The sequence below is a fragment of the Lycorma delicatula genome, chromosome 2, assembly GCF_047948215.1.
Source record: "Lycorma delicatula isolate Av1 chromosome 2, ASM4794821v1, whole genome shotgun sequence".
Taxonomy (NCBI): domain Eukaryota; kingdom Metazoa; phylum Arthropoda; class Insecta; order Hemiptera; family Fulgoridae; genus Lycorma; species Lycorma delicatula.
This window is the reverse complement of record NC_134456.1, coordinates 228,237,870-228,257,725: the sequence shown is the minus strand read 5'-3', so window position 1 is coordinate 228,257,725 and position 19,856 is coordinate 228,237,870. Positions and strand designations below refer to the sequence as shown.

The 19,856-nt window shown below is 27.8% G+C and overlaps 1 protein-coding gene across 2 annotated transcripts in view; it reads left to right on the top strand.

Annotated features, from left to right (window-relative positions):
• Positions 1-8,270: 8,270 nt before the first annotated feature.
• The window catches only part of LOC142319718 (uncharacterized), a 78,899-nt gene continuing 67,313 nt past the window's right edge, over positions 8,271-19,856 (top strand). Inside the window, exon 1 of one of the 2 annotated variants that reach the window (XM_075357311.1) lies at positions 8,271-8,753. The gene's annotated coding sequence lies outside the window, so the exon portion shown is untranslated. Of the gene's footprint in view, positions 8,754-9,128; positions 9,270-19,856 lie in introns of those variants that run through there. The other variant, XM_075357312.1, reaches the window with a different exon arrangement.

The window sequence follows — 19,856 nt, the reverse complement described above, 5'->3', positions numbered from 1 at the left end:
CCCATTTGAAGATCATCGCTGCTGGCAGATGTTTTGTACTTGAGCTTTAAAGCAAGAAAGGATGGTTAAAGTTTTATTTTTTTAATTGCATTTATTAACTCATCATGATTATAATTTAAATCCCAATATAAATAGTAACATTTATCTATGAGTTTTGTAATCAATCCATGACTTATAATTTATAATTATTATTAAAGAAAGATATGCAACCACAAGAAGAAGAAGAAAATGAACACACAAAGATGGAATAAAAATTGTTATTTTTTTCTTTAAAATTACAGGTAAGAGTTCAATTTTTCACATATTTTATGTATAACCTTACATTTTCATATTATTTTCTGGCATTTTTAAGTTAAGTAAGTATGCCTTTTTAAAAAATAGTGGTCAGTTTTGAAAAATTTCTTATGATTATTTTATAAAATATTGATCAATTATAAACAGTAAAATTATTCTTAATCAAAATAAGAACAGATTTTGTGTTAGAAGATTCCCTTTAGGGAGTTACTTAAAATTTATTTATAAATATTTATATTTTAAAAACCACAAACATAAGAGATGAACTCAGAAATATTTCTGCCAAGGCTTTCATATTCATTATTGCAAACACTACACACATCAAATTTGTTAAATTTAAAAAAAAAAATTACTTCATGTTTGGTTAAAATTTCATATGGTAAATTTAAAAATTTAGTTAAAACATTTTAATCCTTTAAGATGGCTACAAAATTTTTAAGTTAAGATTATAAAAACTGGAATCAAAAAATTCAAATATATATTTTTTTAATTTAATTTGATTTGGTAGACATTATGTCGACAAAGACATGCAGTGACATCTTCTAAAATTACCAACTTTTGTTATACTGTAATGAATACAAATAAATTGGGAGGAACAACCATATTTTTGGACAGAGATTTTATCAGCTTCTCATTACTAATACATCTGAAATGTTGATAAGGAGATGAAAATAAATATTAAAAGTACTTTTGGGCGGGGGTGGGGGTTACAACAAAGTTAATTCTCATCTAGAATTTCTTTCCATTAAAACAAATCAATGTAATTTAATTAACCACTTATGTCAACTGAATTATTGTTATCATTATCCTTGATCTGATTTTTAAACTGATTTCTAATGGTTATGTCAAGTCAGAGGACGATTATTATTATTATTCTCAGATGAGGAATTTTCAGAAGGTAGTGTAATTTTTTCGGTCCATTGAAAGTCAGGATACTGTGAAGTATATTAAAGCACAAAAAATCATTGAATTGTTGGCTCATGTTGAGAGGGTGGAGAACATGAGAGTGATAAGATTGTAGTGAAAGTGAAGTGATAATAAGATATGAGACATTCCCATTAAGAAGAGGAGTCCATGTGGACTCATCTTGGAGTCTCCTGAAGAGGCTAACTAGTCCATGTGCAGTTCTGTTGTACATCAATTTAAATATTTTTCCTACTACTTTGGCAAAGCTAGTTTTACCCAGCCAGACTATAAATTTAGAAATTTTGGTTACTGAATGTATTCTGTTTTATTTGCATTTGTGGAGACTACTGTTTGTTTTTATATGTTGGAGCAGATATTAAATCTAGTTCTTCACAGTTAATTCTTCTTCATTTTGTATCTCATAATTCAGGTTGGATATATTTGTGAATTTATTTCTTTACTAGTTTCCAAACCTAAATCAACTATTTTATTGTCGGTAGAATTTTTTTTTAGGTATAACTTTTTGTTCTCTGAGACAGTGTAATTCTTGATAACCACTTACAAACCCAAAGTATGACTATTTTAAAGCCAATTAACATGGATTGCAGTAAGTTGTTTAGTAGTAAGAATGCATAACACCTTGACCACTTCAGTGGTCTTAGCAGTATACTACCCAGGGAGTCTCACTTTCGTATTTTTTTGTTATATTTCTGGCAGAACACTTCCAATGTTGTACTGGATTGTTTCATTCTGTAGTACTCTGATCTGATGATTAATGCCAATGGCTACATCAGCTTTCACAGCACATAAAATATTATGGTAGTTCCAAAAGTAATTCCAATCAAATAGCCCAACCGCTCAGGTAGTTATTGACATTACTACATCTATTCGCAGTTTTAAATGAATGGATTTGCAAGATTAAATTCTTCAAATTAGCAGGTCTCCAATAAACCAATACAGATACTCCTAGCATGGTGCTCTGCCACCTGATCAAGAAAAGAAAGCCCCACGCAGATTATCATTATCATTAATATAAAAATTGGTCCTCCAAGCATAATTAAATTTCATATGTAAATTTTTTAAGTCGTTTAAAGTTAAAATGTTAAAGTCATGGAAAAAGTATATATTAACAAATTATACTAAGCTTTACCTGTTAAACTTATGAATTCTTAAATTAAAACATCTGATTACAAACAACTACATAATAAATTTACGGAAATTTTTTCAGAATGTTTCAAAACTTTCCGAAACAGACATTTCAATTATCTCCTATTGTGAATTTACAGGTAATTAGGTTTTCACTAATGAAAATCGTGAAATTCCAATTAGTTTCAGAAACTACAGGGTCTGTTAAGCTTGTAGACCTTAGTAGTCCTCAGGAGCTAAAATCTGAGGCTGGCAACAAGACAAGTAAAGCGTAATGGATGGGAAATGTATTTTTAAAATGAATATCTAGCAATGACTGATGAAAAGCATCATTTGTACTCGTAATAAATTAATATTAGGAAAAATACAATACAACAGAAATGTAAAAATGTGCAGTTATATATGTATAAAATCTTTGGTTTTTACAAAACATAAGAGTAACAACGTAAAAAAAAATTCTACTGCTAAAGATGCATTACAAGTAAATGAATTTGTTTATCGCCTATAAACTCATAAAATTTAATAAAAACTGTCCAACAAATGCTGATAAACAGTATCTTATGTAGAAAGCAAACAATTGACAATACTTCTCAAAATAATGTTTTAAAAAATATACGTAAAAAATGACAAAATTATAGAAAAAATAAAATAAATGGCTAAGCTATTTAATATTATTATTTTATTTTAATAAGTTACTGTTTAGATATAATATCATTATTTATTTTTTGTCTGGATGTTTTTCATTAAGTATTATAAAATTCTATCTTACATTATTATAATTGAACTATTTTGATATCATACTCCTGTCAAAAGCAACATATAGAAATGTAATATATTCTTCACGTATACTAACCAATTTCATCTCAATATTTATAATAAATGACTGACCAGGATGCCATGCTATCTCAAGGATGTAGGCTTGACAAAGATATATCTGGGAAGAGAGTGATGAATAGTGTCCACAGTTTGGAGCAGGCTTTTTAAATAATAATAATAATAATAATTTGGGCATGCCTCAAAATAATAAACTCTGCACAAGAACTCAAGTCACAATCACTAAGAATCTCAACACTCACCCTAAAAGCATCTAGTAAAATCTACACCATAATAAACCCCTACGCTCCCACTAATAATAAAAACAAATCTCCAAAAGACCATAAGGAAACAGAAAAGTTCTGGGACTTACTTGACCAGACCACAAATAACATTCCCAAAAATCACATTAAACAACTAATCCCAGACTTCAACGCTCCAGTGCACAGACAAAGAAGATACCACAACATCATTGGAAAATGGCCCGCGCAAAAGAGAACAAATGAAAATGGACATAATCAATCTCTGCAGAAACCTCAAAAATTCAAAACCTGGAAACAGCTTGACTACATTAAAGAAGATGACCACTAGATCATGTCTTCATGGACAAACACTACCACAAAGAGATATACAGCGTAAAATCCTCCAGGGAGTAGACAGGCTCAGATTACTACATAGGCAAAATTAAAATTAAATTCACTCCCCAAACGAAGCATCAAAACCAAGCCCCAAATCTAAAGGAAAAGTTGACCTACCCAACTAATAAATGAAAATCACAGAAAAGCGACGAAAAAATTAACAATCCAGTATAAACTTAAAGATCTAGTCACAACTTTACACAAATCACAGAATAACTGACCCCAATAAAATCCCATAAGAAGCATTAATGATGGATCAGAGAATGCGACGAAACAGTGGAGAAGAGACATCAAGCATGGCTATTGCACAAAAAAAATTAGAATTCACTAATAGTACTAAAATATCAGAAACATCCTTCCAATCTAGTAAAACAAAGAAAAGAAACCCTTAGAAAATAAAAAGAACCATAAAGACAAACTGAAATCAATAGAAGAAGAGCTTAACAAAATATAGTCGAGAGACTACCACAAAAACTTCAAAAATATGAACCCCCAACCTTACTAATGAAGGATGAAAACCATAATCTGGCCTGTATAACAATAAAGACAATGCAGAAATCCTAGCTAAATATTTTTCAACAAACTTCTAAATTGCAAAGAACCAACAGAACTCCCATAATAAAAGAAGTCTACCATGCACTGGATAAGATGAAGAATTACAAACTGGCAGGACAAGATCAGACCTTTGTAGAGATCTGGAAAAATGCAGGAAGAACAGCAAAAATCGCCCTTCATCAACAGCTTGTCAAATCTGGGTCTAAGAACTACCAGAACACTGGATGACGGCTCTCATCCACCTGCTAAAATAAACCCTAACAACTACAGGTGAATCTCATTCCTAGACACAACACACAAAATTCCTTCAAGAATCATCGACAACAGGATTAGTTTATAATTTGAGAAATAACTAATAGAATACCAGGTTGGTTTCAAATCCTAGAGCAGCTGTTCAGAACACATCATGAGTCTCAAGCTAAAAATGAATTACAAAAAAAAGAAGCAGAGATATGCTGATAACATTTGTAGACTTTAAGAAAGCATATGACTGCACTCACAGAAAATCCCTATTAAAAATTTTAAAACACCTCAGACTACATCCCAAATTAATTAACATGATAAAACTGATCCTCACAAACACTAGTCAAAAATGAAATTCAGAAGCGACTCTTGGAAACATTTGAGATCAAAACAAGACAGCACCAAGGCAATGGACTCTAAACTGCTAATATTCAACTCTGCTGGAAATGGTAATGAGGAAATGGCTCAAAAAATGCCCCCAGAAATAAACATAGGCCAAAACTACAAAAAAAAAAAACTGCCTTGGTTTCGCCCACAACTTGGCACTGCTAGCAAATAACATTGATAAAGCTAAAACACAGATATTAGAACCTCAAAACATTGCAAATAAAATTGGCCTCACAGTATCATCTGAAAAGACAGAAATTATGCCCCAAAAACCAACACAATTATGAGAAGTAAACATAAACTGTAATAAAATATAAAATCAAAATAGTAACCCAGTTAAAACACCACAGAGAAATAATAATTTAAAAAAAAACTTCAATCCAAACTAAACAAACAAACTAGCTAAAGCTCAAAAGTTAATCAGGTACACCTACCAAGCTAAACTATGTCTATCCATAAAAGCAATAGTAAGACACTACAACACAGTTATAAAACTGCAGCAGAAACACTCTTCCACCTGAACAAATAATCAAAGACTGACAGACTCGAGAAAATCAAAACAATTAGAACTTACATCTACAAAAAGTACCAAAAAGATGGGTAGTGATAGATTGTGTCCAACAAAGTTGTATACAAAGTGTTAGAACTCATCACTTACTATTTGAAAGAAGAGACTAGGATTATTTGCAAAAGTATCAAATCTTTGCAAGATTTGAGACTTCTAAAACAGCTAGTACAACACAATCTTGATTTGAAAAACAGCAAGACAAGATGTAGATGAATCAGAGAAATAAGAGAGCATCTGAAAGAAACTGGCTTTATACCAGACCAGATAAAATTAAATTAAAAAATTAGGGGCAAAAACACTCCCTTCACACTCACAAGAAAGAAAAAGCAAAACAAACATTTTCAACATCAGAAAGGGCATGGAGATCGGAAAGTATGAAAAAGCACTGGGAGGACCTCAAGGCCTGAACAGTCCTTTCAAAGAGAGTTGGGTAATGGACTGACTAAAGTGATCCTGTGCGCTCATAAAAGATGAAAAAAGACTATTTTTTTTTTAAGAAACATTGCACATAATAAAAAAAATAAATAAATTCATGTTAATGATGCAATTTGATGACACATAGAGATATTTGCAGATGGCTAGCACTAGCTTTCAATTGTCACAGATCGATAGTTTGAAGCTAGCCAAACCAATTATAGTTTAACATTAATGATTCCTTGATAATGTTGTATTCCAATTAACAACACGTTCTGGCCTTGATCTTCTGGAAGAATAACTTCCACACAATAATAAAACTACAATTTTTTTAAGATTTTTATAAATATATTTTGTCTAGGTGATCAATAAATAATTGCAGTTATTTATTTAATTTATTATTCAACAATGTTACAGGAAGACAAATGTAAATAACTCGCTTTTTAAATTTATGATAATATGTTTCCAAAAGATCTTTTTGGAGCTACCATGTAACTCTATCTCCAGAGTTTTGTAGATATAGTAATGGTGGTAGACACTTTAAAGTAGTTAGAAAGTTCCCCCTTTAGTACATGTTTGAATACTGTGAAATAATTGTTATGAAGTAAATAGTTATGTGTTATTATGAAATATGTTGTATTTGTCTAATTACACTACAATAACTGTACTAATTATTATACTGGACAGACCAGAAACACAACCCCGTTTGCGTTCATTGCAACTGTCTACTTACAGTACTTCACAATCCTTGGGTGGACTGCATCTGCTATGAGGCATGCGTCAGAAATTTAAATTAAGGGCTAACATCCAAGATATTTTAGGGAACAATATGACTAAGTTGTCAAATGTCTTGTTATTTCTTAAGGTCATGAAACTGTATTAAAATATTTGATTATTACTATAGAGTTTTTCATCTATTTATGCCATTTGGCATATCTCAAGATGATAATTTTGTTGTTTTAAATTAGATTTTTAATAGTGTGTATTTCATTGTGGTTTTATTTCACCTTTAGCATATGGCATAGGCACCTTACACCTATGCTGTACTGTAGAGGTATATTTTTCATTATGATATAGCACGTTTTAATTGTTGATTCTATTTGTTTTATAATACGTTATTTAAATTTAAATTTTGATTTTGGTGTTGTTAGTTCAAATTGTTGCAGGTGCTGATAATGACACTTCGTTTTGAGGTCAGAAAAAAAGCACTACCAAACTTCAAAGAACCAACAGGATCAATCTTTGCATATCACTTCATAGAAACAGGAGATACAAAGATTTAAAGCAGAATATACAAATTTTGTTACATATAGCATAAACAACCCAAATTCAACTCATCTCAACAGTGTGAAATTTCCAAATGTATTAAATATTATCTGGAAAATAAAGTTGATTGAATAATGAAAACAATTATTAAACCTAAAAGGCAAGCTAAATTGCTTTACAACAAAAAGATTAATTTTAATTAAAATGGTTTTCTTAGAAAGATTCATTCTATATAGAATGCATTTATTTGCCCTACAATATTGTAGGGCAAATAAATGTGTTACTGTGGATTTAGATGTGTGTAATTGTGATTTCCAGATATCTTGAAACAGAAAATTGTCATCAACAACATTCCTATCTGGTACCAACAAATAAAGGAGATATAGAATTGCTCTGAAAAGAGTTTCTTAAGCAAAATATGTACAGAGTTCAAATCTTCCTGATTGTATATTCTTCATAAAATCAAAGTATATGAAAACACTCACTTTTGGATTTATTTCATTTATGTATTAATTGAATGTTTTTTTTTTTTGTTTTTTTTAACTTCTAAAATCCATACTTGAGACAGATGCAAACAATTTAGCGGTAATTGATAAAATACCAAAAGGATTAATTTTATAAAAATAAAAGACCATGATCACGTACAAAAATCAAGTACACGTGCTCGCGTCCACCCACACAGATTTTACTCAAAGTTTCACTAGTTTTTAAACATTTAATATCATCTACCAAATTTTAAAATATCGGTATTACCTCATTTATAGTGTTTATAAAAAGCAGACCACATAATAAAAAATAGTACATTATGTAACTAATCTGTCCGAAAAATCTGAAAAAAAAAACATTAACCAGTCTGTAATATAAATATTTATGTATTATGAAGTAAATTCAATTTACATGTTAACTAAACCATTATTCATGTCAATAAATTAATTTAATGTTATGGAATAAATATTTCAATAAAATATTTGAAGATGTAACGAGAATTGTCTACTGCATATTTTCTCGATATGATTCACCATGTTGAGTGATGACTACGCGTGGGGGAAAACTGTTGAAATTCTTGAGACGTGTGTACCGTACCTAACTGTTTGTTAATTGTTTTGTCAGTTTTCGGATGAGTGTAAAATATTTAATCAATCGAATATGTATTAAAAGTTTATCAACGTAAATATTGTAAAATTAGTAGAAAAAACTACTTTTCGCGTGTTTAAAAAAGTTTTTTGTACTGTTGAGCCATAATTTAATTCCCTTTCAGTAACAGGTGGGCATTGTCAGCTTTGTAATCTGTTAAAAGTGATATTAATAGTGACGCAAACTTTCATCAGAAAATGATTAAAATCGTATAAAAGAACAAATAATTCATCTAAAATTCATAAAACGAAGTACGGATCTGCTTCAGTAACATTTATTTGTGTATGATTGTCGCGGTGGGAGACTATACGCGTGATACCATTTTACTTTACACTGGATTAATTTGTGTTTATTAGGATTACATGTGCTTCAGAATTATATTACTGGAGGTAAGGGCCTGTTTCTAAAATTTAACTTACTTTGAATAATTAAATTAAAAATAAATGATAATTTAAGGTACACCACAAAGTCCTTGAGGCTAATTGAATTATTGGCACTCGTTAGACGCAACACAACCTGTAAACACTTATGTGGGCGTTTTACGGCGTTTATACTGTGTACTGGACTTGGTTAGGTTGAGTTTCGCATTCAGTTCATTTAACCAACATATGTAGCTTGTTACTACTGATAACTATTCTAATTTTTTGTGTATTATATTAATTTAGTAACGTATATCACCTTAATTAGGTTTTGACCTTTATCAATGCCATACATTATAGTGCGAGGTAATTTGGCATCGTATGACAATAGGTACCCTTGGAGGGTTTTAGTATCTGGCCTAAAAGGTATGATTAAGAATAATTATTTATTTTCAACAAATTTACGTTAACTGAATATGTATTGAACGAAATTGCTGTGTTTGGTTATGGTGGAATCATTAATGGATACCTGTGACTAATATGATGGTATAATCTACATTTAGTCATGTCTTTTAATTTTTTTATTTACTTTTATTAAATCTCTACTATTATTTATCAGGCTTATGTTACTGTTTGGCTTTTTATTTTGAAGTTGTGCAACGTAATTTCGATTTTCACAATAGTCGTAACCTTAAAAAAATTTACGAATTCATTTGTACTTAACATAAAGTAATGTTGAATTGCAGTTTAATTATAAGCATTTAGAAAATTATAATACAGAATTATATGCTGTTGCACAACATTGCCATGATCACTAATAGCTGCAATTGCACCTGCACAGGGCCTACATTAACACTTGCTACATAACTGTAGCGCGTCTTAATTTTTGGTTAGGGTGGTGATAAGTTGACAGTTTCATTAGTGTTTCAAAATGCATTTTCTGAACTTTGAGTAAAATCACTTGCATCAGTATTATTAATTAGAAGCTTGCATACATTGTGATGGTTACTGTAGATTTTTAACTACGTTAAAAAAAATGAATGTTCTTGACTAAATTATGCATTTAATTCAATAAAACATATTGGCTCTGTTTTTATTTTGTTTTAAAATATCCCAAATTTGCTATTATATAATGGCTTCTTTTAATTGATGGCAGTTTTGGTTAAATTCTGTTGTAGCTGCTGACATTCGTTCTGTTTAATTCTATAATATTAATGAGTATTATGCTTTGCAACTTTATCTTAACAAATCATCTGTGTTGCTGTATGTTATGATTTAGAGAAATCTGTGAGGCTAAGTTTTGTAGGATTATGATGTGTTTTTTAACAACTTTGTTTTACAAAATTTGAAAATGAGCCATGCTAACTGGTCATTGAAGTAATTGGGAAACAAGAAAATGGTCTGAAACTATTTTCAAATATTTAAAATCTAAATCTTGCTGGTATTTTGATTATTAAACAATCATCAGTTTATTTTGAGAAAATAGTATGTAAATGAAAAAATAAAGAATTAAACAATTATAAATAATAATTGACAAGTAGACAATACATAGAAAACTTTATAAAAAAAGTATTTGTATTCAAGTTGTTATATTTCTATATTGGTTGGATAAAATCCTTCTGTATATTTAGAAGATTGTACTAAAAAATATTAAACAAAATAGTAAGATGGCTGTAAGATTTCAAAGTGTAAGCAACATCTAATAAACTTTACCAACATTGAATGTGGTTTTAATCCCAAAAAAGGTTTACAAAGCAATGTAAATTATTGTTCTGTTGTTATTTATTTGTCAGTTAATTTTTTTCTTCATTAATATATTTTATAAATTCTGTTTCCTCAGTATCTACTGATAATTGTTTAACAATTAAAAGATCATTTAGATTAATGTGGTATTTATAATTTATTATTGTATACCAGTCAGAATAAGAGGTTATTTAGATTTTTAAGCAGCATTTGTAAAATTATTTTTGAGTGTTTTCTTGTTTTACAACTAATTTTTAGAAGTATTTTCCAGTCTTTGAATGCTTCCTACTTGCTTTTGTAGAACTTGATTGTTTTATGCAGCCAGTCATTTTGTGCTATTATTTTATCAAACTTTGACAATGTTGTTGTCACTTGAACAATTTGTTTTTCTTGTTTGTATTATGTGTCATCTTATGGTCATAAGATTATTTTGAAGTTCATCATAATTTATATTATCACAAGTTGTAGTTAAACTAAACTCATAAATTTTTCATTTATAAAAATTTATATAACATATTGAAATTTATAAATCATCCACTATATAGTGTGACAGCATCTATAACTATTTAAAGAAAAAGTTTTTTTCTATTTTACTGGTATAATTAACGAAATGACTCAGTGTTAATTTAATTAAATTAGAGGTAGACACCTCTAATAATTAAATTATAATTTAATTATATTAGAGGTTTAATATACAGGTGTAAAATATTGTGTCTTTTTTTAACACTATGTACCAGCTATTTGATATTTTTCTCATGTATTTCATAAAAAAATGAAAACAAATACAATTGTAGGAAAATTAATCATCGTAAACTCATAACAGGTAGCATAAAAGTCATCATTAATCAGTTTTGTAGGGGTTATAGTCAATCATATAATTCCTTGATGTTACAGTGTATTTTATATATTACTTTAATAACTATAATTTATTTGATTAGGTTTATAAAAAATGATTGCAGTACTAATAAAATATTAAATTTTTTTACAAATGAAATAAAACTTGATTTTTCTTAAATATATATATCTTTTTTACTTTTTAGTTGAGGCGTCTCACCCCAAAATCACAAAAAAAAAAACATATCGAATCGTAAAATCTTTTGAAATCTTTATAAGTAGATATTTGAATGTTGATACGCTCGATAATGCAGATTCTCGCCTCAGGATAATGTAGAATTTTTTCTTATTCACTACACCAGTTTTGTTATTTATAACTTAAATAATAAATTTATTATTTAAATAATCAAAACATTACTATTAATTAGTCAAGGTTAGCGAGTGAAGGTTAAGTTTGGGGTTAGATTAATAAAATTTTAATATAGTTGAGTAAGAGTCATTTAGTAGTGAAGACGTGTTGTCGAACGCTCCATGGTTTTTTCCTTTTTTGGTTAGTTTTTCTGGGTTTTGGTAATTACTCAACTATATTAAAATTTTATTAATCTTACTAAACTATGCTCGCTAACCTTGACTAATTAATAGTAATGTTTTGATTATTTAAATAATAAATTTAAGTTATAATATCTACTTTTCTGACACTTCGTTTCCATCATAAAATACATTTCAAAAGATTTTACAATTATTTGATATGCTTTTTTTTATTTCGGGGTGAGGCACCTCAACTAAATAATTACCGTTGTTTTGAATATATGAAAGCAGTGCTCTTTATGTTGTTCTTAATCTTCAATTTTGTTCATAAAAATGCCTCTAAATAAAATAAATGGATATGAAATAAATACTTAATACTACTATTAAATTATGTAAATGACTTAGCAGTCAACTCATTATAAACTGATTCTTTTCGTAACAGTTATGTTGAATAAATGAGTAAGTTTCTGTGGGAAATTGGTAGAAGATTATTTTTTAGTACAAAGAAAAGAATGATATTTTCTCATATACAATTTTTTATTTGCAAAGAAGTAATTCGGTTTTTTAAATATTTTTTTTACATTTTTCCTCAATGTGGCATATTGTTGTTTTCAGAATAGTATAAAACCAGTGTGAAGATTTTTATGATGTATTTTTAATATATTTATTAGTTTTATAATAATATATAATTAATTTTATAATAAAACAAGTATAAAATAAAATAAATGAAAATGAAACTACATATTAACTGTAACATATAATGGCCAACAATTGAGCAGTCAGCTAATTCTCAGCAGATGTTATTATTTTAAAATAAATATAAAAAATTGTTAGCATTAAAAAATACCAAATTGTAATTGTCAGTAAGCAATTAAATTTAGATTCTCAAATGTTTATTAATGATTACTATAACAGTTACCTAAGTAAAGTTACACCTGCTAATTTCTAGTTAGTAAATATATATAAAGCTAATCTCTTCATAAAGTTAAATTATGACATAGAATGTCTTATAGTGTATAAAATATTTTGAAAAAGTTGTTTTAAATTTTTACTCTAATGTAGAATTCTTGTGTCTTCCTGCAGTAGGCAGTTAAGGTAGTAATAGTAGATCTAGGATAATCTCTAATTCCATATTGAGCACAGAGTCAGATTGGTTACAAAAAATAAATGAAAAATGATGCGTTGCAGTACAGCAAACTTTTTGTGTGTAGTTGAAATCTTTAATTATTAAATGTTTGAGATAACTTCATTTTTAACTTTGTAATTATTGTTTTACATTACTCCCATCACTAATCCCTTTTAAGACCTTGAAATAATTAGAAAAATAACAGAGGCTTTGTTGCATAATAGCTATTTAACCTTAAAGGGATATCAGAAAAGTTTGACAGTATGCAATCAAATTGAAAAATATTTAAAAAATATAAATCTACAAAATTAATAAGTTATGCATACCAATCATTAGTACTAATTGACCACCTATGAAAAAGTTAACATAAAAACAAATTAATATACATAAGTAGAAAAAAATTACTTAATTTTGTTATTGGAACATAAATCCCTGTGTAAAAAATTTCCTTGCTGAAAAAAAAATCAGCTTAACTCCTGCATACTAAATTTTTATCTCTTTATTAAATAACTTCATTTACTTAAAAATAGATTACAACATATATTTTAAAAGCTTGGAAACTCTCCCAAAAAAAGCAGATTACACTCTTTAACATATGGTATGCATTTGGAATTAAAAAATAATGGTTTATCTCCTGTCTTAAATACTTGGTTACATGTGTTCACACTTCACATTATTACTAATTTGAAATATCTTCATTGCTTATTATTGTTTATTTTGAAGATTCGTATAGTCATTTATATTAAAATAATATGATATTTCTATTAGTTTTAAAAAGCTTTCTTAAACAAATTTTTATAATGTGTTAAACTGTGTAAACAATCAGTGTTTTGAAAGTATATTTATTGTATTCCTTTTAACTACTTGTTACAATTTGTTAGTCATGCATTTTTGATTTTTCATAAACTTTAAAAGAATTTAATAAGTGCATAGAGAGATAATTTATTTTTGGTTTTAAAAATTATTACAATGAATATAATTACCCTAAATTAATTATTTATTATCAATAAACTTTTTTTTTAAATAAAGTATTTTTAATTTGAAAGTATAAAGTGCAGTATGTTGTTTAATAAGCAGAGTAAATAAGAACTAATAAATGGGAAGAAAATATGGCTCGTAAAATAAAAATAACAATTTTTTTATCATTTAAATACTTTTATACTCATTTAAAAAAATATTAATGAATAAAAAATGTATTGAATTATCATTTCTATAAATGTAATCAGAAAAATCCTAGAGCTGGAATTCCAAAACAACAAAAAAGAACTGATACCAAACAAAGAATTAATACATAAAAATAAAAACACTTCAACACTGTGAAGAAAAAAGAATCAGCTTCTTGTACTGCCACATCAAAAAGATGAACTGAAACAAGCTGACTAAACAGATTCTCAACTTAGCAAAGTCAGATTGCTTCAAACACATTCAAGAAGGCGTGAAAGAACTAAAATCCATGAAAGTAATATCCACCAACTAGCAAAGATCAGAACAATACTGAAAACAAAATTAAAAATTTCAAGTAAAAGTTTATGCCAAAAAGTGATCCAAGATGTCTGAAGAATATCACCTCAGAAAGATTACTGGAAAAGAAAATAACAACACACACAGAAATAACTTGACCTAGCATTTCAAGTGGGTGTGTTCAAAACAAAAATGACTAACAATTCTTATCTTTTTGAAATAGGAAAATTTTGTCCATTTTTGAATAAAAAACATGTTCAGGTAACTGGAGATGCAAATGCATAAAGACAATAGATACTTGTAGTAAGTGCTAATGCATTATAGGACTTCCATCAATATAACCATGTGCCTGAACATGGTAAGCCAATGCAAATTACTTATATTACCTTGCATTCGCATGTTTTAACAAACAAAATATCTTAAATCTGTTAGTAAATGAGCATTAAATTACATTGAATTTCACTTGGAGAATTTAAATTTTGCAGTAATAATAATAATTTTTAAAAAATTAATTTGAAAAAGTGATAATATTTTAGTAAATAAATAATTTATATCAGTTTTTACATAACCATTGCCACCAATACCAGACATATCTGTCAACCTGATGAAAATAATTCCTTTAGTTGCTTAAATATAGCTTAGTATTTTTAATAATGTATTATGTGATTAGAAGATGTTCTAATAATCAATATAATATCTTAACAATTTACTTTTAGAGTTATTTGAAAGTTTTAATTTGAATTCAGCGTAGTAGTTTTTTTAAGAAAGTTATTAATCCAGATCTCAGATCTTTCTTAAATATTATTAATGATTTAATTAGGATCTCAGCTGCAACAATAAAGATGAATTAGAACTTACTAACGCATTGCAATATCCTAAAACCCTGGTCTAAGACTTTAAAAATTCAATCCATTAAGTGGTGACCTTTCCTGATTATGTGATTATTCTAAAGACAGGAACCTAGTCTAATTTTCATAGAGCTTCTAGGCTTTTAAAAATTAAAAGTTCTTCTCAGCTCTTATTTCATATATTTTTAGTTTGAAATGTAAATTTATTATATACCAAAAAAAGCCTTGTGGTATCAAGGGGTACTACTGAAGCAGTATGTCCACTTAATCACTAGTTTATTTAGAGCACTTTTTGGGGTGGGGGTGTTGTGATTTTGCAAAACATTTTTTTGCAAATATTATTTTTTAATTGTTAACAAATGTGCCTAAGAAAAATAAGACCTTAATTAGGCAATTTTCAAGATGCTGAGGGTGATCTTGCTATACAGCCTCACTCCCTTGACCTTTTAAATTGAAAATTTTATGGCTTCAATGCTCCATATTCAGAAGTAACTTGATCTAGTTTAAGTTAAAGTAAAAAGAGAAGTGAATGATTGGTTGGCCATATAAATTACAGTAAGCGTTAGAAATTTAATAAAATATATTATTGCTAAAATGTTTGTTATAACTCTGAAATAAGCAGTTTTCTTTCACGTTTAAAATTGAGAAAACTTAATGACATTATAAACTTAGATTTTTCTTGTATTTCTCTAGTGTATTGCACATGTTGACTAGATTATTCTGCTTTGGTTAGTAGAATACTTTTTCTCCAGAAATTGTATTTTGCCATTATTTTTAAGAGAAAAGAGAAGAATTAGTTAATATAAAATGAAATATTTATAAATACGGTGTGTATTATTTTTAGTTTATACAGTTCAATCAATTTGTCCATTAAGGGAGGTCTTACAATCTATTTAGTAATAGTTAGAAACAAACATTGTAGTTTTTTGATATAAATGATGTGAAGTTAAAATTAAAGTAGTTATTATCAAAATTGATTATATGTAGTAGAGAGCTTGGTACCATTACTTCATTACAGTTCATCCTATCAATTAATAAATCCAAGTAGAATTGAGAAGTCTTATGAATATTAAATTAATGTCAGTAATGGTTGATTGTTTACAGAAAAAGTGAATTGAGAGTAGAAAAGATAATTGTCAACAAGGTTTTATTCACTTTCACTTAACTGAATGTAGTGCAGAGAAAGTGGTAGTTTATTTTATGCGAAGGAAGAGCTACACTAAACAATTATTAAAATAAAATTGAAAGTAGAAAAAGCTCAAAAAACTTATTTAAAAAAAAAATAATTAAAATTATTGAATTTGATTTTCAGTTGTATAGAAAGTCATCTCAGTAAATACTAGGAATTAGTATTATTAAAAAATACCAATGCTTAATCTGAATAACATTTTATTTAAAATAATGCATTTGCAGTATAATTTTTTCCCATTACTTACCAATTATGACTGTTTAACAATACAAAATGGCCATTTATTTTTTTTATTTATTGATTTTTTTGTGAACAGGTTTGAATGTTTTGCACTTTAAATTTATAATTACTTTTTAATTGAATTCTCCAAAAGCTGGTTTTTGAAAGTACTGCTAACATATATTTTTACGGATATCATAGAACCTTAAACCTTTCGTTTCATTTTTGCAGACTATAATAGAAGGAACCATATGTAATTATAAAATTAAATGAGGTTTTAACATTTCTAATGATGTTAATGATTCAAAAGTTCTTTACTGCCGGTTACTGGCTGAAGGTTCAAATTATAATTTATACAGTTGAAAGAGAATGCACTCTAAAATCTTATCCAAGACTCATTTGTTTTTATAAATGTGTGTAAAATATATATATATTTTTTTTTTCAATCAGATCTGTTAAATAAAATTTACATATCAGTTTCAAGTGTTAAATTCATTCATCTGCTAACACATTCTTCTACACCAGCAACCGTGAAGCAAACCAAGCACCTGAGTATATAATAAAAAAAGTAAATTAAGTAAAATTAAACAAAAAAAAACATTAATTTGAGACACTGTAGATTTTAATATAGTGATACCAGATGAAAAATAATTTCACAATAGTTAAGCAAAGCAAAATATTTAATTATAAAATTAATGCATCCCATCTCAGTGCTTTATTTACAAATTAAAATAAATAATTCACCCTGTTAGAGATTTAAGTTTTTAATATATGTATGATATTCATACACGTGCATTCATCAGTTGCACAATAGCATTTCCGTAACACCTTACAAGCTGGACAATTAAACAGAAAATGATTCTAATCATTCTGATTACTGTTACATAACTGAAAACACTTTTCACGATTCCACTTATACTTTATACTTCGTAATTCAAAGTTACAGAGTTGGAATTAGGGATGATAGAGGATGTAAAAAAAAGTCTAGTTTTGAAAAAACTTTTCCTTTAAGTCTCGTTACAGGTGATCAACTCGAGATGGCCATCATTGGGATTGTTCTGAAACTTCATGTTTTTATTCATTGTGGGGTAAAAATAAGTATTTTAAGATATTTTTATTCTTTGGTATATTTTTCCTAAACGCCATTATGGAGCTACAGGTGACAATTGAGAACTTAACAAAACAATAATACAATTTTAATTCTAATAAAATCAGCTGTTTTTATATTATAGACAGTTTTCTTAAATTTAACAGTTCTCTCTCTCTCTCTCTCTCTCTCTCTCCCTCTCTCTCTCTCTCTCTCTCTCTCTCCCCCTCTCCCTCTCCCCCCTCCCACTGTTAAGGTAAAGATCACCTAATTTTACCTTTACTTTTTTTTTCACTTTATTTAATTTCAATCTTTGAAAATATTAAACAGGTACTAATAAATTAGGTTTCTGTTTAAAATAAAGACATATAGTTAAAACATATTTGATCTTAGCATTGTTACCCCATAGCTCAGTAATGACTGCATTTAAAGAAAAATACCCAGGAATAAAAATGTCTTAAAATACTATTTTCTACCCAAAAATGCAATAAAAACATGATTTCCATTTGAAATAATGAAGTTGGCTGCTGTAAAAGATTTCAAAAATGGCAATACTGTATTTTTAATGTAAGGAAAAAGCTAGGGAAGGTTTCTCCCTTTTAAAGTTTCACATATAACTTATAGTTTCTAAGATCCATCTTGAGTTGATCACTCTGTAAAATCAACATAGAAAATATAATTATTTAAAAATTACAGATATACCTTTAAATATATATATTTTTTTATATAAATAACAAATTTCAGTCAGTATTATTCTGTCAGTGATTTCCTAAAATAATGGAATTTGAAAAAACTTCAATTTTCACTGTAATTTTGTTTACAAATACAAGGTAGCATATGTTCACGCTATTTCCATTAATGCCTTCTATACTGATATTTTAATTACGCATTGCATTCACATATTTGCTTTATTTGTTTTTTTATGATCAAGATCTTATGATGATTGCCTTAAATACTATATTTGATCAGAGAGTGAAGTATTTAGTTAAATTATAATATAATGGTTAACCTGAGGTTTTGAAACCAGATTGTAGCTTTTAACGTATACAAGAAGAGACATTGATTCTGACTACAGTTTAGTTGATTTCTGACCACCTTAATTAATGTATGATTGAGTTTAAGAAATTAAGAAAACAGATCTGAACAAAGAGGTGGGTTAATGATAGACTTAAAGAGAATAGTGTCAAGTTAAAATTTGAACAAATCGGAGGAAGTGGACTAAAAATTAATATGAAAATTTTATTCAATTGATAAATAAATTTAAAAATGAAAAAATTATGAGTAGAAGAGAAAATTTTAGATAGAAAATTAACAGTTGGTCAATAACCATGAATTATAAAAGATAAATTAAAACTGATTGATGAGTATAGAAATTCTAAAGATTATTTGGACTGTAACTGTATTTTTCTTTAGAAAAAAATTAACAGAAGGTGCATGTCAGTTAAGGAAAGGAAAATTGCCTAATTTAGCGGTGAGGAGAAATGAAGACAAAATGTGTTGAAAAGTGTGGATGAAAAATTGTTAAGAGTAACAATAAAGAGATAATTGATGGTTATATGTGTATATAGATAAATTATATTATATTGATCTGATCATCCTAAGTACAGAATTAATAAATAATATAAAATAGGATGACACTTACCTTATTCCATAATTCATGCAAGAGCGCTTTTGTGAGTTACTCGCATCATCATTTGCTCTGTATAATTTTATCAAATCATTCGTATCAAATTACATATTAAAATTGAAATTAAAAATCATCCCTATACTATACTTAAGATTTAAAGTTTAAAATTGTTAAAAGATCCTTTACCAAATTAAAATCAAAACGGAAAGAAAACTAAAAATTTTTAAATTAAATTATTTTTTTTAAATTTAAATTAAAAGTTAAAACTAAAATAAATAACTTAGACCAAATAGAAATCCATGTGGACTAGCTAGCCAAAGTTATGTGACACATAGTCACATATAGACAGTGACATATAGATAGAGGGGGGGCTTTAGAGTTACAGAGGGAGGTAAATTATCTACTAATATTTGAGAGATAAAAAAGTAATTAATGACATTAAAAAGAAATAACTTTTGACATCTAACTCGA